Genomic DNA, 23292 nt, shown 5'->3' on the forward strand with positions numbered 1-23292 from the left:
ACACGTGGTCAGCACTGCCCAGCTTAGCAGCTGCCTGTAAAACACAGAGCTTCAGGAACGGTGCCTAAGTGCTGTGCCCAGCTGTGACTGGTTCCTCATATGGCATGATAGTCACGGCCACACTCACTGGTGTTGTGTGTGAGTGCCTGTGTGTGCATGCGTGCACGTGTGGATACCTATTTGTGTGATGTATCTATGTCCCCTTTTTGATAACACTTGCTAAAATATTATTTATGTTTGAGCAAAAAATTCAGGTTATTTGTGAATGCTTCATGAATCCCTCAAAAAGAATCTGATTATGGAAGTTAAAAAAAAAAACAAAAAACCCACTCATTATAAGGCAATTCATGCCCGAGGACCCTCCAAAATCCCACAATGACCACGTTAAGTCACAATGTATTTCACAGGGGGTTGGGGGAAAGCCTTTTGTTTAATCTAGACTCAAAACACATCTGTGATGGGCCAGTATGTGAACATAATAGCTTTGCCCGTAAATGTGTGTGTCTTGGACACATCAGCCCTTGGGAACACCTGAGGAGCAAGCAGAATTTATCTTTCTGTCTTTTGTTCATGTCCTCCCCTAGTTCCAGGGACCCCACCTCTCAATGCCCTCAGGAATCCATGTCCTCAGGCTTTCTTCTTCCCCAGTGGAAACCTTACCTCAGGGAAGAATTTGAAAACTGCATTCACACGAAGCTCTGAATGCCAGTTAACTAAGTATTCCCAAGAATGGCTTGCACACACGTCCATCTTCTCTATTAAAGCAGTGAGATCTTTTTTAAGTGCCCAGGAGAGAGGTTTTTGCACCGAGCGCAAGCTGTTCAGAATAGGGTCGTGAAATTAGAACGGAATTCCCTTCTCCGGGGAGTATTCACATTTTAGCAGAGATTAAAGCCTCAAGCCTAGGGAATGAAACCCTAATGGAGGAACATCAACCGGCAGGCAGAGGAAGCAGTTTTGAGGCCTTTTCAAGAGATTTTTTTGTAGTTCTCCAAAAATGCTACCCAGGCGGCCACCTTCCTCCTGGGGCTGTCCTGACAGGTCCATTAGCCCAAGCTGCAAGCAATCCAGTTTATCCTTTGATCCACAGCAGTGATTCCCAAAATTCATGTGTTCTGCAGGTGTCAACGGGTATTACCCTGGATAAAGGGATCTGTGGTCAGAGAATTTTGGCAGACACAAACAAAATTAAGGGGGTGTCTCTACTAATGACATTCTGAGGGTTAAATAGTCTCAGGTGCATTTCAGAGCTTCAAGACATTGTTCCTTGAAGCTTCTCAGAATTAATCTCTCAGCTCTAAGCTTTGCAACACAGATCTTAGGCAACAGTTCTACCACTCAGATACTCAGTGGACATAGGAGTGGTCTCGGGGGCCGTGGAAGGCACGGAGTTCGTGACGCTCATCTCCCTTCGAGAGAAGCTGCTGCTGGGAGCACAGGTGAGTGCATCATGCAGATACTGCAGGTGGATTCAGCAAAACACCACACAACAAAGTGCTACAGGCTGAGCGGCTTATCATCAACAGACATTTATGTTCGCAGTTCTGGAGACTGGAGAGTCTGAGCTGAAGGCATCAGCAGGCGTCTGGTGGGAGCGACTTCCCAGTTCTCCCTGTGTCCTCACACAGGAAAAGTGATGACAGAGCAATCTGGGGCCTCTTTGGTAAGAACACTAATATCATTCCTGATGGCTCTACCTTCAGGACAAAATCACCTCCCAGAGGCCCCACCTCCTAATACCAACACACCGGGGATTCATTTTAACCCAGCAATTTTTTTTTTAAAGGTTCTCACTGTTTTTTTTAAGATTTTATTTATTTGACACAGAGAGAGAGAGAGAGAGAGACTACAAGCAGGGGGAGAGGGAGAAGCAGACTCCCCGCTGAGCAGGGAACCTGATGCGGGGCTCGATCCCGGGACCCTGTATCATGACCTGAGCTGAAGACAGAGGCTTAACCAACTGAGCCACCCAGGTGCCCCTCAACCCAGCAATTTTGAGGCACTCCCAACAGCCTAGTTAAAATTTTCTTAGATCAGGGCACCTGGGTGGCTCAGTCGGTTGAGCGTCTGCCTTCGGCTCAGGTCATGATCCCGGGGTCCTGGGATCGAGCCCTGCATCGGGCTCCCTGCTCAGCAGGGAGTCTGCTTCTCTCATGGCCTCTCCCTCTGCCCTACCCTCACTCATGTTGTCACAATTTCTGCTCTCTCTCTCAAATAAATGAAAAATCTTTAAAAAATTCTTTTTCTTAGATCAACAGTAGGCTGAAGCTCTTCTTACACAATCCTTTATTTCTCTTATCACAAGAGTCAGACCTGCATCTCCATCTAAGTGCTCTCCCTACCTTCTGCTGCACCCTACTCCTTTCTCCTTCACTAGCATTACAGATTGAGAGACATGTCTACCCAGAGTGTGAATGTGACTTTATCTGGAAAAAAAACAGGGTGCAGATGTTATTAAGGATCTTGAGATGAGATCTTCCTAGATTTGGGATGACTGGTGTCCTTATAAGAGGGACAGAGCATGCAAAGACACAGAGGAGGCATGAGAAGACAGGGGCAGAGATTACAGTTATACTGCCATGGCTGGATCCACCTGCAGCTGGGAGAAGCAAGGAAGCATGTTTCCCTTAAGAGCCTGTGGAGGAAGCATGAGCTGCTGACATCTGATCCCAGGCTTCTGCTCTTCAGGACTGAGAGAGAATAATTTATGTCATCTAAACCACCGAGTTTGCAGTCATTCGTTTCAGTAACTCTAGGAAATGAACACAGATATGTCCTCCAATAACAACTTGCACGTCCAAGCCTATTTTGGCACCTGTTTTTTGAAGGACCTGCACTGACACAGGAACTTCTTAAAATTCAGAGTTGGGGCACCTGGGTGGCACAGTTGAGCCTCCGACTCTTGGTTTCAGCTCAGGTTGTGATCTCAGAGTCATGAGACTGAGCCCCACAGCGGGCTCCGAGCTCAGCACTGAGTCTCCTTAACGCTCTCTCTCCCTCTCCCTCTGTCCCTCCCTATAAATCTTTTTTAAAAAATTCAGAGTCTTGGGCCTTGGTCCCCTACACTAGCATTAGGATTCTGATTTATCAGGGCGCCTGGGTGGCTCAGTGAGTTAAGTGTCCAACTCTTGGTTTGAGCTCAGGTCATGATCTCAGGGTCGTGGGATGGAGCCCCACATGAGGGGCTCCATGGCCGGTGCAGAGTCTGCTTGAGATTCTCTCTCCGTCTCCCCCTGCCCCTCCCCCTGGTTTGTGCTCTCTCTCTCTCTAAAATAAATAAATAAAATCTTTAAAACAAAAAAAAAAGACTGATTTATCTGGTCAGTTCTCCACAACAGTGTTTCTCAGCTCTGGTTGATTATACAATTGCCTGGGGAAATTTTTTAACTTTCCAATGTGCAAGCCACACCCCAGACCAACTGAACGAGATTATCTCAGGGGCAAAATCCAGGTATCAGTATTCTTGGAAGCTCTCCAGATACAGCCCAGTTAGACAACTGCTTCCCTCTAGAAGTGGTTCTCAAATCTGAGCATGCAAAGGAACCATCTGGAGGGCTGGGCAGAACACAAGAGAAGTGCGAGTGAATAGGTGTGGGATGGGGCTCCAGAAGTCACATTTCTGACAAGTCCCCCAGCTGCTGCTTATGCCGCAAGAGAACACACCCTGAGAATCACTGAGCTACAGGAAGACCCTGACCACCCATTCCCCCAAAGAATTCCTGGGATCCCTTCCAGCCTTCCAGAATATCAAAATTTTATAGCTGGAAGAGGTTCTGTCTCTCATCGTACAGATGAGCAAACTGCGACACAGAGAGGTAGAGTGCCAATCTCCCCTCTGCACTACCACCCCCGACCCCCCAGTATAGACTACATTTTCATGTGCCCTGAAAATTCCCATGTTGAAGCTTAATCCACAAAGTGAGGTCTTAGGAGGTTGGACCTTTGGGAGGACGCAGCAAGGAGACAACCATCTATGAAGCGGGAAGTACGACCTGTCCAAACACAGAATCTGCCGGCACCTTGATCTTGGACATCGAGCCTCCAGAACTGTGAGAAATAAGTGTCTGTTGCTTATAAGCCACACAGTCTAGAGTATTCTATCATAGCAGCCTGAATGGAATAAAACACCCTCCACCCCCTCGAAATCGATCCAGACCATAGATATGGGTTCTGAGCCAGAACTGGCTGATTAACTGCCCTCGAATCTGCCCACAGACCTTATTCGACTTTCTGGTTTCTTCTAAACACAGCCCTACAAAATATAGCTGGGATCAACTGCCAAGACAAAACCCTCAGGACGTGCAATGATGCAAAGCTGCGAGTCCAGCCTCCAAGTGGAGGGGATGTCGAGGGCCTGCAGTGGATTCGTAGCAGACGCGGAGGTGCGTGAATGGGTTACCCCTGCTGAGGCCTGTGCTGACTAACTCAAAATGGAACTTGTCACCCTCCAGCTCAGTTCTCTGCCACCCTAATACATCAACTGAGAAAACTAAGCCAAGATTTCCTACCTTATTTTAACGTATAGATTCTTTTAAAGGGCAAAGAAATTGTCCAAAGTCTAATCTAAAGATACCGTGAATAGGTGAGGGCAGGTAGGTAGTAATGCAAGTACGTAATGAATTCCTAGCAAGTAGGTAATGAATTCCTGTTCCCCTAAAGTCCTGGGGGTGGGAATCCTTTAATCCTGAGCAATTTCTACTCAGAAACACAACCCGCAATGACTTTGTCTATGTCTACTGGTCCTAAAGGTGCTGCATCCTTTTTGGTAAAGATACCAGTCTTGAGTTTCAGATGATCTCAGGGGTGCTGCAGCTTGCTCTGCCCAACAGCGAAACACATCTCTGACGTGGGTTTGACTTTTTGGGGAGAACAGGGGGGGAGTCTGTACAGCCTGTCGAATCTACAAAGTATGGAAAGAAAATCTGCCTGGCTTTTAAATTGGACTGTCTGGGCGTTTTAGCATTATCTCTACTGTTCCGTTTAAATTAACGACATATGAGAAAGACACATGTCAGGAAAACAAGGCCTAGGAAACACCCATTCTCAACATCCTTGTGCATCAGGTCTTCGTGAGCAGCTCATGATCCTACCCTGCAGAGTCGTGTCTGGGAGCTTGGGAGGTTAAGGAGGCAAGCTGTTTTGTTTCACGAGGAGTAACGTGAAGGACTGAGGAAATCAAAGAGCTCTTTTATCATGTAATATAAATCCTTATGACTAATTTACTAGCATCGTAATCTCCAAGGAGCAAATCTGTATACTTGGTGAAATCTGTCACCATCAAAACCACCACAAATCAGCCACTGATGGATGTTTCTGTAACGAGAGAGAAGCAGCAATGGGGGGCAGTTTCCACACTTCCTGCAAAGATGGAGCAAATGACTGAAGAGTCAAGCGGTGCCCTGCCCCTGGGATATCTGTACTGTTTTCCCCTGGGCAGAGCCAGCACTGACAATGTTTAGATATTCTGAGAATTATTTTGAATGCCTCTGGGAACTTTCTCGGGCAAAGCGGGTAGAGTATGTCCAGGCATTGTGAGAAGTCAGCAAGCACTGAGGCGGGCCAATTTTCTCATGTACAAAAGGAAAGGAATGCATGTCCTGGGCAGAAAGGCGGCAACTCAGAACGAGCTCACCTGGGGAGGCAGGGAGGTGGCTGGGGAAGGATAATGATCATAAATGGTGCCCATTTATTAAGCCAGACAGCACGCAAAGCACCTCCGGTGAACTGTCTCATGGATCCCTCTCACGGCCCTAAAATTTACAGCCTACCACGATTTCCATGTTTCAGTCAAGAAAATTAATGCACAAAGAAATTAAACGGTCTGCCCTAGGCCACGTGGACTGCTGGTAAATTGTAGAATCCAAATGAATACTCAGTTTGATCTGATTCCATAATCCACAGCCTTGACTACAAGAGTCTACAACCAGCTGCTCCTTCCCCACCCCACTCTCGCCCTTATTCCCAAAAGGATTTAAGGCAACTCTTCAATGAAACTCTTTAAAGAAACACTATTTTTTTTAATTCCGGGAAAAAAAAAAAAAAAAAACATGAAAAGTGAGGAAAATGGAGTAGGGAAAAAAAATAATCAAACGTGTACTTATACCCATGACAGGGAAGCTACACCCTTGCATTTGGGATCTCTTTGTAATTTTATTCTCAAGGTTAAACATTTGTTTAAATCATGTCTAGACTTCAAATAACTGCAAGACGGAAGTACTTCGTGTGCTGTGAAATGAACCTCCTGCAATTCATTTCCACTGGTAAGATGCAGAGGATAGTTCCATTTAATGGGCATTAATATTTGAAATAGAGGCAGACACCTTAAAAAAAAAAAAAAAAGCAAATACCTTTGGGAATCAAAGCAGAAATACTGTATTTCTTAATCTTCCTTTCTTCCTGGCTTCACATACTGTAGATGGGTCTTCAGCCAAGGACAGAGGTAAAGACTTTCCACAAGGAGCTGGCCTCTATTTTCATACAACACAGTCCTGAAAATGTATACCAGAGGTCAATATGCCAAAAGTGAACAAGTGAACAAGTGCACAGTCCTACAGAGCATATACAAGACAGCCGCTATTCTTCAGAGGTGAATTTATAAAGTACCGCTAAACTTTATCCTTTTAACACAATCTCCAGCAACATATTTTCAGTATGTTGTATGTGTTCATTAAATTGATTTTCTTTCATGATTGATCATATATTCCACCAGCCTAGAGCTGATAAGCATCTGACTGGGGTTAAAGATGTACTCCTTCTGACTTGCCTAATTACTCTCATTTTCGATGCAATGTTGATGTTTATGTATCATGTTCATGAAACCTATGCCTCTTACCCATAGAACTACAGCTTCCTTTTTTTCTTTTCCATTTGCATTTACAGAGAAAAACAGAAGAATGCAATAAAATAGGAAAGCAAATGCACTGAAATACACTTCTACACCAAGACAGCCAATGTGCTGAAAAGGAACCAGCAGCAGCAAGGGGCACCTCTGTGTTACAACTAGAAATATCCATTCCTCAGCCGGTGTACACAAAATGCAGTATGTAAAAGACCGTTTCAGAATGTCAAAGTACAATTAGCAAAAATACATGATGTTTAGGAATATCAAGTCTATGAAAGTTAAGGGCTACTTATGTTATAACATGACAATTACAACATCGACAGAACAAGCATTATTTTCCTGATGCTGTAAGAAAGGACATGGTGTAAAGAGAAGAAAATCAAGATTTAGACCCGTGAATGGAGAAAGCACTCCCTGGAAACATCTGCATTCAACCAAGAAGTCGATTTCTACTACTAACATTTGGGGCAGATACTCTTTGCTGTGGGGGCGCTGTCTTTCAGCAACATCCCTGGTGTCTACCCACTAGATGCCAGTGGCAAACCCCCACCCCAGCTGTGACATCCAAAAATCCCCAGACATAGCCGAATGTCCTCTGTGGGCAGAGGGCTAAGCAAGGAGGCAAAGTCATCTGACCCAGCCCCCCCAGTGAGATACACAGACTTAGATGATCAGGGTCTTTCAAGTCCAGAAAGAGCCTACATACACATGGGTTTGCTGGAAGGATTCAAGCCCGAAGAATCGTAGCCCCCTTTGCCCCCTTGCCTGTGCATGTACAAGTAAACTGGTATTCATGGACACCGTAAGCCTCCTCAAGCCATGTCTCCAACCTGATATTCTAATTCCAACCGGGAATTAGAACTACATCACCAACCCCAGACACCCACGTTAATCGTATGTGTCAAACTGTCAGTCCCTATCAGTGACTCATGAAATTGGAATTGTGTCAGAAGTTAAAACAACAATCCCCAAGTTTTGCTTAAATAGTCATTTAGCAAATTAAGCGTTCTTTTAAAGTTCTTTTAAGATGCATCTACGAAAATTAAAAATCACCTAAATGGCAAGTAACAGAACGGTAATTAATTAAAACATGGTACATCCTTAAAGTGAAATCGTACATCACCATTAATTATCGTATTTTTGAAGAATATATCATTACACAGGAAAATGCTGAGGACATAGTGACGAATGAGCAAATTAGTATTTATAGTTATATAAAATATATGCATATGTCATGTTCAAAAGTTACGAGCATGATGTTATCAGTCATTATCTCAAGGTGATAAGATTTGGCTTTTCCTTTTCCTCCTTTTGTCTTTATTTTTTTTTTAATGTTCTTCATTGAACAGTGAACTGTTTTATAATTTAAAAAATCCAAACATTCTTAATTGACCCAAAATAAAAATCAAAAGTTAATTTTACATGTGCCCCTTTTCTACAAAAACCATCATGAGTGTTAAACTTACCAAATTACGGTTCTGGTCAGTAAAGTGGTGCAAAACATGGCCACCATCATGACTCTACTTGCACATCAGAACTAATTCCTTCTTCCCATCACACCCATGGAAAATCACAAGGCAACACTCTTCACCGCAAGTATGGTGTCCCTTCCCAATTGTCTTCCCTTTGGCCGTGCGGTGGCAAACCCTGATACTGCTTTGTACATCTCTCGTATTCGTGTCTAAAATCAAAAGCCCAAAGGACAAAAATCACCACTCCAAAGTGAACTCATGAGTCAGAAAGGGTCTAAGACATGAGGAGCATTTTTAAAAGACACTGAGATGTGGGATGCCCTGCCGGTGGGATGCCCTGACGACTAGAGGAGAAGTGGAAGCTTGATGAGGATGCTGGGGCCCAACTCGATGTAGGCGGCCACATCTCTTCTTACCTTCTGACCTCCAGGTAAGAGGGGGACAACAGCTCATTGAAGGTCAACTCTAAATAAGGGCAGAGGTGTGTTGGAGGTGCATATCAGGGGGTTCCAGCAGATGGCAGTAAAAGCTAAATCAGGCATGCAAATTAGCTCGGGTCCACCAAGTCAAGGGCATTAAAGGAAAGTGAACCATCTCTTCATCATCCTCCAAGAGTCACATTCTCACCTGTAAAGGCATCCATACATCTAAACCAGAAAGACCGAAAAACGACTTGGAGTGATGTGAATGGAGCCAGGAATGAGTTTCACAGCCATGGGCAACACTGGGAGCTTTACTACGACTCCTTGTAAAGGGGGTGAGTTTGTAAGAAGTCAAACACTGGTCCTGTCACTGTCACTTGGGAGTCAAGAAAAAGGTTATAAAGGACAGTTTATGATACTTTGTGCTACTTGTCTCCAATGCAGACACAAAAACAAGTGAATGTGGGTCACCACATGAAGAATTTCAGAACAAGAATTTCCTGAGATTGGAGGCAACAAACCCAGAAATATCGTTTGCAGAAGGCCTGAACATCTCCTTCCTCAGCATGGTATAATGCAAAACCTAGCAGTCAGGAGGTTTCCACCGTGGGCAAAACACTGGGTGATCTGGTCAGATGCTCAACTTCTCTTGGGTTCTTTTTACTCATCAAGAGAACAAAGGTCTCAGGCAAGATAAATTTTAAGGTTCTCTCCAGTTCTGAGATTCAAGGATCCCAAAAATTCTTTACTGCATAGACTACATCTCTGTCTGCATGGGACCAATGAGGTCAGATACCATCCAAATTCAACTCAACTCACTAAACACTGTGCCAATGTTGAGTGCCTCTCTCTTGGAACAGAGAGATGGAACTGCAATTTTCTCAAGTGTCTTCCAACACCAGAATTTGAATTATGAGACTTTCCATTCATCACTGTGGCCCAGTGTAAGAGGGTGACTCACTGACTACTCCTTGGGTATCTGGCCTTATGTTCAGCCAACCATGTTGTCTGACCTTCTTTGCCTTTTCTGGAGATAGTCTTGTTCGATGAGATGCAGAAGCTCTGCAGAGACTCTGGTACAAGGACATAGCAACAAATGATCGGTTTTCCTACCTTGTTTTTCCACACCAGCATCAAAGTCGGTAAGAAACAGGCATGGCACTCAACGATTCTTGGCTTGGGTACCATGGTCCCTAGGAAATGCACTCCCAGGGCCAGCCAGGCCTTGGTTTCATTTCTTCCCCCATAAGCAAGGGGGAGGGTTATTTTTGGCTTCAGAATCCTGTTTGGCTGGTTGAGAACTCCACTTTGATCATTTTTATTCATTCTGCAATATTATTTGTTATAAGTGATGCTCTTTGCATCTCATTCTGGGGCTCCACTCACACTGATCAAAGATAATGACATTCTTAGTGAGCAAAGACACCATTTCCCAGCTCAGTATTTTTCTAGGACAATTTGTTAAAGCAGATTTTAGGGGAGCCTAGGACGTGGGGGAAGCACTCCAACTCATGTTGCTGTGGCAACTTCTACAAAAGCGAACGGTACACTTGCTCTGCTTCTGAGTGCAGTTTTACTTCTTAAAATATCATCGATTTTCCTGGTGCAGAGATGTAATTAGCCAGGGCTGTAGAGGGGGAGGGGTTTTTTTGGTTTCGTTTTTGTTTTGTTTTGCTCTCTCTTGTAGGTGCTGGAAGGTCAGACTGAGACAAAGCCTTTTCACAGACAGAAAAAGTGGAGTTTCGACAGCCATTCCAGGTGTTCCTAAATGGAGCAATGTGTGGTACGTAGGAAAGCATCCTACCCCAGAGATCAGCGCTGTTAGCCCTTTGCAGCCTCAGTTTTGGACAACTGTCAGATGTAAACAGGTACAGAGTAAACGTTCTCTGCAGGGCAGTGGGAGATGCCCTCCAGGTGGCAGAAGACGGGTGCTGCCAGCAAAGGACATGGGAATTGCCATGCCAGCCCTCAGGAGCTTCATCATAAATGGAAGAAAAGTGTAAATAAATGACATAACATGCACCATGAAAATATACATCCAACTCTTCCCCATCCACTATATCCATCACATCACTGCCAAGATCTTCAAAAATGGGGTTTCCCAGTCCTCAAGAATCAGCAACGGACTCCCGCTGCCTTAGAATCAAACTGCATACGGCATGGAATTCTCAGCCTTCTTCCATGTGACCCAACCGTTCACCACCATTTTTCTTGTGCAATCCTCCCCCAACATACACACACAACCCTTGGTCTCCAAGGCCGTTTGACCATTACTGGTCCTCCAATTCTTGCCATAGTTTGCACCTCCGCCTGCCACCGTGTTATTTCTACGTTGGCCTTCTATGTTACCTTTAGACCTTCCAAATTGGCAAATCCTTCTCAGCCTTCACAGACAGGGTCAGACCCCACTTCTCCCAAGAAGCTAACCTTGATCCTCCCTTCCTCTGCACTCTGCTTTTACCTCTGTTTTAGTATTTGTCATCTATTATTTGCATGTTTTCCCTTTTGCCTTCTGGATATTATGAATCCCCGAAGGGTGGAGACTGAGCCTCTTCTACTCCACACTCTCCCAAAGCTTAACTGAGTGGTCTGCACAAAGTAACCCTCTAGAAGTACCCACTGGGTGCACACACCTACACACACAACTCACAGATGTGGGCATGTGTTTGTGTGTACGATGAGTGCCTAACCCTAAGACCCAGTTAAGCTTTGGTCATTGTGGGAGAGATTGGACTGGATTTGGGGTCAGGTGAACTTATCTAAGAAGATTAGATGAAGGAGGGATCTTGAGCAGTGTTTTATAGGAAAGAATCTCTTCTGGCAAAAAAAAAAAAAAAAAAGTTAAAGCACATTCCAAACACAGGGGAGCTAGCATGTGGAAAGGCTGAAGGGCAAGAATGGAGGAGTCATGTGAAAGCTGGTTTGCCTGGAATGCCAATTATAACCTAAGATGTTAAACGCATTTGAGGAGAATGAAAGATGATTTTTAAAACATCCTCTTCTATTTACCTTCCTTTTCTCCACGAAGGTTGCAGAACAGAAGCAATCAGGGCTTTTGGAGCTGAGCGGCCTGTTTATAAAGCCCACTTCAATTGTTCACAGGTGTGACACAAATTGCTTAATTTCCGCAAGCCTCAGTTTTTCTAACGTGCAAAATGGGACCAATACCTTATAGTGTGGATTAAATGATGCAGAGGATTGCCCCAAATGTACACACACAGGCAGACAACAAGCACTCATCCACATGTTCCTCTACTTTGTCATAACTTAACAAACACAGAGAAGAATTTAACTCTAGGGGCGCCTGGGTGGCCCAGTTGGTTAAGCATCCAACTCTGGACTGCAACTCAGATTCTGGTCTCGGGTTGTGAGATCGAGCCCCACGTTGGGCTCCACACTGGGCTGGAGCCTGCTTAAGATTCTCTCTCTCCCTCTCCTTCTCCCCCTCCCCTGCCTCCCCTCTCTCCTTCTCTAAAAAGAAAAAAGAATTTAACTCCAACTCAAAGCAAATCTCAACAATATCTGTACTTATTAAAGAAAACTCCTTTACTATCTTAAATGCCACTTTTCTTTTATGAACTCCCAAAAGCGGTGGTTTCCCAAAGCGGTGGCTATGAGGGGCACCTGGGTGGCTCAGTTGGTTGAGCGTACAAGTCTTGATTTTGGCTCAGATCATGATCTCAGGGTCCTGGGATCAAGTGCCACATCAGGCCCTGCGCTCAGTGCAGAGTCCATTTAAAATTCTCTCCCTCTGCCTCTCGCCGCCCCCCCCCCCCACTCGCACACTCTCCCTCTAAAATAAGTAAATAAATCTTTGGGGGCGCCTGGGTGGCTCAGTCAGTTAAACATCTGCCTTCGCTCAGGTCATGATCCCGGTGTCCTGGCATCGAGCCCCGTGTCAGGCTCCCTGCTCAGCTGTGAGCCTGCTTCCCTTCTCCCTCCCCGTCTGCACAGTTCCTGCTCTCTCTCTTGCTCTCTCTCAAATAAATAAATAAAATCTTTGATAAATAAATAAATAAATCCTTGTTGTTTTTTTTTTAAGTGGTGGCTACGAGCTTCAAGGACTGTGGACCCAGACTGTAATTTATAGGTGTTAACTCGGGCTAACCTCAGGACCAAAAAAGGCACTTAAAAGTAATGGTCACACTGGGCATAGTGACTCAAATCCAAAGAACAGAGTCTGGGAGGGGAAGACACTATAACTTCACAGTGCAGAAGGCTGACAAGTACTGTCCTTAACAAGTGAACAAGGGCAACATCACTAATGATGATGCAGTGAGGACATCACGGACCTCTGATATGGTGGGATGGGAAGGGCACTTCTCCTCTGTGCTATAAAGATAAGAGGCGTAAATAAAAGCAAAACAGCAGGCTTCAAGGGCTTAGTGTGTGAACAAATGAATCGGATCATTTGGACAGTAGTGTAGTCAACAATTACTGTCTGACTGGAGACAGTGCAGAGAAGTAGTACAAACAGGATCGTTAAGGGGGTACTTACAGAAAACATCTGCAGAACAAGGAGGGTTGTCCTGTGCACTGTAGGACGTTGAGCAGCATCCCCAACCTCTACCCACTAGATACCAATGGCACTCCCCCCCAGTATGACAACCAAAAATGTCTCCAGACATTGCCAAATGTCCCCTGCGGCTAGGAGGAGGGGGCACATCTGTCTCTGTCCCTCACACCTTTTACCTGGTTAAGTACCCCTCATATAAGAAAACTGACCTTCCCTATCATCAAGGTCAACGTCATGAAAAAACAGACAACTAAAAATAAAGGACGGGACGTGGGGGGGACTAGTGTAGATGACACACAATAACCAAAGGCATTCTGGACACATGACGAACAATCACGTCCTCAAACACAGATTTCACTCACAGATGTTCTACTATGTTAACAGCTCATCAGAGCAGTTTCTACATTTTCAGGGACATACCAATCCCCTCAGGGTATCCCGAAGATGCAGCTTCCGAATCTGCAGGTCTGGGTGGGGTCTGAGTGTCTACACTGCTAATGAGATCCAGGGGCCACCCCCTCAGACCACACCTGGCCCACACCTAGAGCATGACTCACTGGAGGAAGCGAAGGCTACCGACAGAGGAACAGAAAATCCGAATTCTCTTCTTGATAAAGTGGTGCTTATAAACTGGCTTTTTTGTTTGTTTAACATACATATGTTAAATGGCTGCTGATCCATTTGCAGTGGATGTATTATTTAAAAAATATATATATTTGCAGGGCACCTGGGTGGCTCAGTCGTTGGGCATCTGCCTTTGGCTCAGGTCAGGATCCCAGGGCCCTGGGACTGAGTCCTGCATCGGGGCCCCGAGTCTGGCTCCCTGATCAGAGGGGAGTATGCTTCTCCCTCCACCCCCCCCCCCGCTTCTGCTCTCTGGCTCTCTGTCAAATAAATAAAATCTTTTTAAATAAATAAATCAATTTAAAAATATTTGAGACTAGAAGTGCCTAACTGCTCATCCACCATGACTGGCATTTCTTTCCTTCTGTCTTTTCGAGGGGATGAGAATAGCATGTTTATTATCTAAAGCAAGTAAGCACCTATCTTTAAATTCAGGATAATCAACTGCATCAGTATTTAAACCTAAAATATTTGAAAAGTGTGATAAAAGTATCAAAACAGTTTCCACAAGACACCAAATTTTTCAAAGATTTTCCTTTAAAATATGTCTTATTTATTAAAGAAAATCTGGGGGAAACGCAAAACAAAAATGAAGCCACAGCTCCATCATTTAAACCTAATTGCTACTGACCTTTTTAAATATTTTATTCCAGACCTTTTCCACATGCAGAGGTCTGCTGTGTTTCTTGTCATATGAAGTGTGGTATCCTTTCTCCCTGACTCACTAGCAGGAGTGATGCTCTATTGTATCAGAAACTTCACAAACCTATTAATAACTCGAAATATTCCATAATCACACTTAATATGCCACCCTCCAAAGCGAGAGAGCAATGACATGGAGCTCTCTTGGAAAACTGCCCACGGACAACTTGATCCGCCTCACTCCTCTTTGGTGGGTTGATCACAGCTGAATGAAATGCTGAAATGACTGGAATGCGTTTCTCCTCCTCACCCTGAAGGATCTGGAATCGGAGCACCGGGGGTGGTTCTAGCTGTAAACTTGCTGACAGGCCTGAAATGTTCACAATGCATGTCCACTCTGGACAGGAGTGAGGTGCACCCTCTCCAGAAGGGAATGGGCCAGTCAACATGCCCTCATTTGTACTTGGGCTCTGTTTGGTTGGCCGGTTCTCTGGCTGCCCCTTCTGACTCTCAAAGCCGTGAGGGATCTCTGTACCCAGCCAGCTGAAGTATGTACGATGCCCAGAATTTAAGTGAGCAGTTTCCTCACCATGTACCCACCAACTGATACAGCATCTTTGGGGTTTTTTTCTCAATTTCCTCCTCACTCGATGCCACCGGATAGTTTGCTCTGCGTGAATACCCCCAGATGTTCGCCTTAACAGCAAGACTTTGAAACTAGGTTCTGAAAGACAATGTAGTTTCATTAACAAGCAGCATGTTTTTTAAAACAGCAGTGAAACAGAAAACTGAACCAGGCTCCGACATTCAGACCATGCGGCTGACTCCAGGCCAGGGCTGGTGGAGAAAAAAGGAAGAAAGGCACTTTCTGCACTCAACAGATTTTCAAGACCAAAACCCATACCCCAAAACAATCCACATATGTGGGCCTATGTGAAGAAGTACCTGGTTACAGGACAGAGACCCATGGATGCTATTTATTTCTTTACTTACTTTGAGGAAAACTGCACAAAATATCAGGGTAGACTTCGAAAAAGGTAGATTCCAAGTTGGGGTGTTTAAAAAAAATAGGATTTGGGTAGCCCAAGGAGAAAACGGGGGAACATTCAGGAAATAGTAAATATTGGGACACTTCCTCACCTTTAATTTCTGTTCCTTCACTGAATTATCTGGAACTGGACCACACTGGGTGGTTCTACCTACCTGGTACAAAATGTACCTGTGAGTCAAATACAAATGAACAGATACCCACCAGCCTACAGCTTTTCTTTGCTGAATGAATTGCTTTTCTTCGTTCTTAAAACTGATGGAAATAAATTATCATCTTTCCACCTAAAGAGGGCAATCCCAGGTCTCCTGGACAAGGTGTCCAAAGTGCCAATAATCAAGCGTGTTTCTCGATGGCCCAGGAGAGGAGGGACCACCTGCCACAGGACCACCTGGGGAGCTTGTTATGCATGTGGATTCCTGGATGCCATCCCAGGCCTGGTGAATGTGAATCTTGGACAGGGGCCAGAGAATATGCATGTTTAACAAGCTCCCTTGGGGATTCTTGTGCTGAAGGAAAGGACTACAGGTTTCAGGTCTGGAGATGAGATCAACAACTATGGGGCCAGGTGTCACAAAATGCACCTCCAAGTTCCAGAGCAAGCAGAAATTGCTGGTGGGCCTCTAGAGAAAGGCTTAGGTTAAAGGAGTATTTGGAAGATCTCTACTAGGGTCTGCAAACAGTGTATCTTCTGTTTGACAGCTGCAATCAACCCTTTTGGATTTGCTGGCTACGTCATAAGAAAAGACTGAGGGAAGGAGAAAGGGGCACCGGGAGGACAGAAAGGCACTCGAGCCAGCCATCTGCAGAGAATACAATAGGGAGTTTTTCCACTGTTATCTTTACAGCTTGGCCCTGAAGGGAAAGTCCTCTGCTGAATGCTCCACTCTCCTTGGGCTTGTGACAAGGGACATGCTGGTGGGATGGCCTGCTCATTAGCAGGCTGTTTTCCTGGGAGGCTAATGCCAAAGGAGTAGTTCAGAACATTGTCTTACAGCCATGCCAAGAGGCAGTCCACGAAGGTGCTGAGAAACCCAGCCTGGTGGCTTCTGTGTGGGAGGCAGGAGATGGTGATGCTGAAATGCGACCTCGAAAATGTCAGGCTTCTTTGCTTTCCTCCGAAAAGGAGCTTCTCACAGGAATTATATTAGGAACACATGTTGGGGGAGAACTTTCATTTGTGGAGTCTACTTTTGCAGACCAATCTGTGGAAGGTGGGTGTATGATTCTTGTATGGAAAAATTCAAAAGGAGCCTCTGTTCATTTTTTCACAGGTCAAACTGTTTTAAAGGGTGGTGACTTCATATGGCCTTCTCCTCTGTAGCTACCCGTCCTTCTCCACCTGCTATAAGGACACTCTCACTGGGTGTAAGGCCCACCCTCATCCTGCATGATTTCATCTGGATCTTTACCTTAATACCTGAAGTACATTTGCAAAGAGCCTGTTTCCAAATAAAGTCACATTCTGAGGTTCCACGTGGATGTGAACTGGGGGTGGGGGGGGGGAGATGACTACTCAACCACTACAGAAAGGATGTGTGTTTGTGAAATAATTCACTGCATAAAAGGAAAACTTCTTGAGTTTAGGTATGACTGGCTGCTTCTCGTTTAAACATTTAGAAGAATTCACCAGCACATTTACCTGGACTTGGAGTTTTCTTTGAGGGAAAGTTTTAGTTATGGATTTCATTTCTTTAAAACATAGTACAATTCAAGTTTCCTATTTCTGTGTTTTCCCAGAAATTCATCGTTTCCATCTAAATACTGACGTCCATTGGCAAAAGATGATCTTCTTTTTAATGCCCGGCACAGGCATCATTCTATCCTCTTTCCCATTTCTGAACTTGGTTTCTGATGTCTCCTTTTCTTTTCACGATTAGTCTTCCCAGGGATCTATAAATCTTAGGAGTGCTTTCAAAGAGCAAACTCTGCTTTTGAACTTTGGCTTTCTGGATCTTTCTGTGCTACACTTGTTTTCCACTTTATTAATTTCCCATCTTTGTTTTCTTCCCCTTTGAGTGAATTTGCTGTGTGCACTTCTGGAGATGTTTAGATCCTTGACTTCTGGCCCTTCGCCTCTTCTGAAACAGCACGTGCATGTCACAGCAAACACGGTCTTCCATTCCTGGTCCTTAACCAGTAACATAAATTTTGATATGCCCCGTTTGCACTGCCATTCAATTATTTTCCCACTTCCACTGTAACGTTTTCTTTCACTCATGGACTGTTTAGAAGTCTCCGGCTTAATTTCTAAATGTTTGGCAATTTTCTAGTTGCCTGTTTGTTGCAGATTTCTAACACACTTGCATTGTAGGCAAGTAACATACTCTGTAAGGTTTTAATCTCTTAAATTTGTTGGTACTTTATGAGTCAGTATATGGTTGATTTTGGTAAGTTTTCTACGTGCACTTTGAAAATAACTGTACATTTTGCAGTTTGAGCTGTAGTGTTTTGTATATGTCAACTGAGACAAGTGTGTTAAACATGTTTCAATGTTCTCTGTTTCTGATTTTTTGTCTACTTACTCTTCCAGGTATGAAGAGAGGTATATTAGAATTTCACACGCACAAAAAGGCAAACATCTCTGGTAGAGAATCGTGCTGGCTCTTCCTTGCCAGCACTGGGTGTAAACACAGTCCTGTCCTCATTTAGGAAAGGGCAAAGACCTGCTGAATTGGTTTCCAGAATGTTGCATTGCCAAGAGCAAGTCAGGGAAAGGGGTGGGGTGGGGGGGGGGGGCACGCCTAGGAAGTGCTGACTCAGCAGACGGTGGCTGGGTTTGCCTCTGTGTTCAGTCACAGTCAAGGAAGGAACCTCAGATCTCAGTGTGTCTGACAGCCACCAGCCTTCCCTCCGAAGGACGTGGACCAACCCAGGGGCAGGTAGTCACTGCACCACGTTCCCCAAGCTGCCAATAAGCAGGCTGGACGCCCAGGCCACACGATTCTCTCCCTGCCAGCTTCTAGTGCCTTCCAGCTCCTGGATCCTGCATGTCCCTGCCCCATAGCACCTCTGACTCATACCAGAGCCTGCCCTAGTCCCCACGTAACTTACCTTCCCTCTTAGATTCTGGAGAGAACCCCTCAATAAGCATTTTCTTTCCGGATGCTCCTTTCAGCAGAGGTGGACGGTTTGGAACTTTGTTGTGGCATTTTATATATTTATTTAGTTATAAAAACTTAAATATATATCTATATACACACACACATATATAGATATAAACTAATGATAAATATAGGACATTTACTTTAGATCTCCTCTATATAATTATATAATAAAAATTACATGTTTATATAAATCACATTATGTATATATACATATTAATGTGTAAATATCATATATAATGCATACCTATATCTATGTGTAAATATCATATATAATGCATACCTATATCTAAATATCTATAATTATTATAAATATATAATATTTGTAAGTCTTACTATAATTCTATAACATTATTGAAAATATATAAATTATGTTAATATAAATTATATATAAATTTACATACAAATTCTTATATTTATTCATATAGCCTATGAATTATTCATATAAATGTGTTGTATAAATTTACATATCTGTGTTAATTTAAATAACTGATTTTTATATTGTTATGATCCTTTATATAAAGATTAATCTATGCTGGATTATTGTCATGCCTTTTCTGCTGGTTTTAAAAGAAATTAAAACATCTTCATGGGCCATAGGCACTAGGCTTCCCACACTGAGAAGTCTGTGCTACTCCCAAGATTGTGAGGAAAGTATGATACTGTGTTCCAGGAAGTGAAATAAGTGGTTATTCCGCCTTTGAGGAGAGGAGACATAAACTCAGCAGGACAGCGTGCGAGGCCCTGTGGGAACTCGGTAAATGTTTAATGATGATCCTTGATGTTATGTATCTCTGTGCACTTGTATGTGGCTCACTTTGAGATGTGTTATATCCCCAAATCCAGGGAAATTAATTGAATTTCTATAAGAGTTCACGTACACGTATCACCGACGACAAGTGGGGGGAAACCTTGGGGAATTTTGTCCTTCCCTGCAATAGGCAAGTGCGTTTGATATCCTTCTCTGCAATAGGCAAGTGCGTTTGATATTCTTCCCTGCAATAGGCAAGTGCATCTGATAGAGCTTGGTTTTGCCTCGTTAGGAATCACCCTGTTCCACAGCTGCTGACGCTATGGGCACGGGACTCTGTTTATATGCACAGTTTAGACTTAGGAGCAAATCCGGAAGATTTTATTCTTGTATTTCTGGAGGGATGTACGGAATCCAATAAAAAAGTGTGAGATGGTGTGAAAAAAAATCCTCAATGGGTGATTACGTTCATTGCAAATGATTTATCACTGGCTGAAAACTGACTGATCTTCATCAGATGGGAACATAGTGTTTGCCAGGGCATTTTCTTACCGAGAAAGGTAAGGAAATGCAGGGGGCAAGGGTTGGCTCTGAAATGAACATGAGGTCCTTCTACCACAAATATTTCTCCTTCATGTAGGTTTGGGAGAATAATTTCACATGATCAAAGAGAGAGAGAAAAAAGACCATGTTTTGGTTTCATGACTGAATTGTTTTTTTCCCCAAACAGAAAATACTCAAATATTTTAGGAGAGCTAGCTCATTTGAAACAAGAAGAAGGCTGGGTTGAAGTGGCAGAGTCCTAATATCCCTAATTATAGATGGGAGGGAGAGTAGTTTTTCACTTACCTTAATAAAACTGGCAACAACAATAAAAGCACAGTGAGCCTACCCTATTCCCGTTATTACCTACTCTTCATTTCAAATGAGAAAACTACAGAATTTTCCAGCAAAGGTCAAGGTTTTGCAGCATCATTCCTCATACACACCTCATGCTGCCCATTAGTGGAGGATTTTGGAACTGTGGTTACAACCTGGCCTATGATTTCTTTGTTCATCTTTAACTACAATGTTGTCAGCCCCTGTGCTGGCTTATCCTGGCACAGAGTTACTCTTGGTTTCCATGATGGTTTATTTCTCATTCATGGAATGTCCTAGAGCTCATGTCCAGGTGACTTGGGCTGCCTACCATCTATGGCTTGGCCATCGTCAGTACATGGCTTCTGATCCTTTATATAAAGATTAATCTATGCTGGATTATTGTCATGCCTTTTCTGCTGGTTTTAAAAGAAATTAAAACATTTTCATGGGCCATAGGCACATGGAGTTGCCATGCTGGAGTTGCCATGCTGATCTAGATCCAGCCAAGCAGGCGAGGTCACAGGAGGACTTCACATGGGTCAGTCCCATGTATACATGACTTCTGCTCACATTTCAGTGACTGGAACTCAGTCATGTGATCACAGCCAATTGCAAGGAAGGCTGGGAAATGGAGTTCCCAGGAAGAAGAGGCTGGTTGTTGCCGCACCCAGGGTTGACTGGCAAAACGCCTTCTAAGCAAGAAGAAATAACGAAAAATAATGCACTGTGTAAGTGAATCGTTCATCATGCATTTGAAAAAAAAAAAAAAATTTAGCTCTCCTTTGTCCATGACACTGGTGAATTATGGTTCTTTGTGGTGACCATCTGGGCAATCATGAGGTCTACTCTAGACTCATTTCTCAAACGATTTAAACACAGGAGAGATCATCAGAAATGTATAGAAAGCATAATATTATTGCAGAAGCGTCAAATCAATTTTGAATTTTCAAAATGAAAATTCAAACTCTGCAAACAAATAATGCAACTGCATATTTCTATGAAGAAGGAAAAAAAGTCTTGAATCTGACTTCACACCAAACTCACAAGTTAACACAAAATGCATTGTAAATGAAAGAGCTAAAACTATTAAATTTCTAGAATGGAAGAGAAAAATCTTTGGGAAACTGAATTAAGGTGAGGATTTCTAAAGACACTGAAATGCATAATTATTTTCTAAAATTTTATAAAACTGACGGTGTCGAGATTAAAATTTTTTGCTCTCTGAAATACACAGGTAAGGGGCACCTCGGTGGGTCAGTTGGTTAAATGTCTGACTCTTGGTTTCGGCTCAGTTCATGATCCCAGGGTTGTGATATCAAGCCCCATGTCAGGCTCGGCACTGGGCATGGCACCTACTTAAGATTCTCTCTCTCCCTCTCCTTCTGCTGCTCCCCCCCTCCATGCTTGCTTTCTCTCTCTCAAAAAAAAACAAAACAAAATAAAATATGAAAGACACAGTTAAGAAAATGAAAAGGAAATTTTAGACTAGGAAATTTTTTGTAAAACATATCTGACTTATATCCAGAATATATAGGTAACTTTTATACTCAGTAATGGGAAGACAATCCCATTTTTCTAATGGGCAAAATATTGGAATAGATATCTCAAAAGAGAAGATATAAACAACCAATATGAATATGAAAAGATGCTCAAAATCATTACGCATCAGGGCAATCCAAATTAAAAATTCTTACATACTTACTAGGATTGCTAAAGTTAAAGAGACCGACAATAACAGGTACTGAGAAAATGCACAGCAAGTAGAACTCTCATCCATTGCTGGTAGAAATGCAAAATGGCTCTTATAAAGTTAAATACACACTTATCACATGACCCAGTAATTGTACTTCTCATTATTTAAAGGAAGTGAAAACACAGGTCCACACAAAGACCTGAATGGGAATGTAGTGGCTTTATTCACAATCGCCAAAACCTGGAAACAAACCAAATATTATTCAACAGGTAGATCAACAAATGGTGACACACATCTATAAAACTGAATGCTTTTCAGGTATAAAAAGGAAAGGACCACGGACACATGCAAAAATACAGATGAACCTCAAGAGCATTATGCTAAGTGAAATAAGCCAGACGCAAAAGCCTCATACTATGTCCTTCCAATTATATGACATTTTTAAAAATGCCAAACTATGCACAGAAGGACTCCACACTTGGTTTAATGCTCTGCTGTTGCGATCTTTGAGTTCTGAAAAAAAGCGCTCCACATTTTCATTGTGCACTGGACCATGCAAGTTATGTAGCTGGTCCTGCTTGGTTTGGCCAGTGCAATGTTTTTTAAAATACGAACAAATATAGATAGTTCTCACACTTAGGTATTCCCAAAGGGCCTGAGCATTCCCAATTTTCTTACACCCAGAGCTACTTCAAACATTAATTACTGCCTGATGCCAGAAGACGTTGGAGTTTTCCAAACTTGCAAAAGCACGCTGGCCACCTGCTCTCAGAAATCACTAAAAACAAAAACAAAAAATAAAGAAGGACATACACATAAGGAAGAATGCATTACCCAAATTTACACTTACTCCCCTTCACTGTCTATTTCAGTGGGTTGAACTACAGCCGCATGTGCCAAGGCTTCTGTGAGATGTGAAAAGCTCAGCTTGTCATCCCCCAGGACTGTCATCCCCCAAGGTAAGTCCAAGTGTTCCAAGGACCAACTCAAATTTCTGCTTTCTGTCTGCATGTTGTGTTGGCACTCATCCGCAAAGACCCTGGTGTGGTATGCTGAGAGAGAAAATGTAGTCTCCTATGCAGGACAATCTCACTATTGTTGGTTTCTGAAAATCTGCCTTGTGGCAAATGGCTTCTTCATACCCCCCTGAGTCTCTGACTCCCTCTTCTGCAAGTTCTATATATAAAATGACCGACCACCCGTCCCGATACCCATAGAATCCCTGCAGTCAGCATAGGCTCGTGAAATAAAAAGAAACTGTGTTGTTGGGTGCCTGGGTGGCTCAGTTGGTTAAGCAACTGCCTTCAGCTCAGGTCAT

At 43.5% G+C, this 23292-nt stretch overlaps 1 long non-coding RNA gene across 2 annotated transcripts in view; it reads right to left on the reverse strand.

The window, feature by feature from the left end:
* LOC118026694 overlaps positions 1–23292 on the reverse strand; it is a 298428-nt gene that overhangs the window by 206695 nt on the left and 68441 nt on the right. For both annotated transcript variants that reach the window (XR_004683654.1, XR_004683653.1), the window contains exon 3: positions 6348–6488. This is a non-coding gene — a long non-coding RNA (uncharacterized LOC118026694). The remainder of the gene's footprint in view (positions 1–6347; positions 6489–23292) is intronic.

This window comes from Mirounga leonina, unplaced genomic scaffold (assembly GCF_011800145.1).
Source record: "Mirounga leonina isolate KUSES-001 unplaced genomic scaffold, KU_Mleo_1.0 Mir_268, whole genome shotgun sequence".
Lineage (NCBI taxonomy): Eukaryota > Metazoa > Chordata > Mammalia > Carnivora > Phocidae > Mirounga > Mirounga leonina.